Raw genomic sequence first — 641 nt, 5'->3', positions numbered from 1 at the left:
CGTTTTCCTCTTCCCTCCCGAACTTTTTCCTTGTGTCTCGTATCCTTAAGCTTCAATACAAGGAGAGCTGGTCTTTGCAAAGCGGCTCAAGGAATCTTTCTGAGTGAAGGACTGGGGAGTAAGTGTCCATTGAAAAAATAAAGGAGAAAAATAATTGGCATTGGAAAATTGATTTGCCGAGAAGAAAGAGTTAATTTCAGGCTCTTCCCCCCAACGGGGCGGAGCTTTTAGTGGAAGGATTCTGCAGAATTCTGGGATTTTATCCCAAAGTTACCCCTGGGTAGGTAAGGGGGAGCGGATGGAGAGGGCGGAGTAATGGGTTAATTGCAGCAAATGATGGAAGGCCCCATCCCGACGTTCTCTGACACTTAAGTCTTTCCGCATATATTTAGGATCGCCGTATAAGCTGTCTTCCCCGATTCTCTCGGGCATTCTGAAACCAAGGTTAGGGCAGGCAGGTTTATGCCATTACCATAAGAAGGGCAGGGCTTTTTTTCTCGGAGAAAAGGTGGCGGAACTCAAACCTGGCCACGCCCTCATCAAACCCTAGGACCGCCCCTTTAGAGAACAGGAATGCAAGTAAAATTTGGGAGGGGCTATTTCCGGTGTGGGAGGGGCTATTTCCGGTGCGGCCGGCCCGG

At 49.1% G+C, this 641-nt stretch overlaps 1 protein-coding gene across 1 annotated transcript in view; it reads left to right on the top strand.

Moving 5' to 3' along the window:
* The first annotated feature begins 302 nt into the window (after positions 1-302).
* The window catches only part of LOC107282698 (translational activator of cytochrome c oxidase 1), an 8628-nt gene continuing 8289 nt past the window's right edge, over positions 303-641 (top strand). Inside the window, exon 1 of the mRNA XM_015810512.1 lies at positions 303-444. The gene's annotated coding sequence lies outside the window, so the exon portion shown is untranslated. The remainder of the gene's footprint in view (positions 445-641) is intronic.

Source organism: Protobothrops mucrosquamatus, unplaced genomic scaffold (genome assembly GCF_001527695.2).
Source record: "Protobothrops mucrosquamatus isolate PMUCROS unplaced genomic scaffold, P.Mucros_1.0 scaffold11, whole genome shotgun sequence".
Classification (NCBI taxonomy): Eukaryota; Metazoa; Chordata; class Lepidosauria; order Squamata; family Viperidae; genus Protobothrops; species Protobothrops mucrosquamatus.
This window is presented reverse-complemented; position numbering and strand designations above follow the sequence as displayed.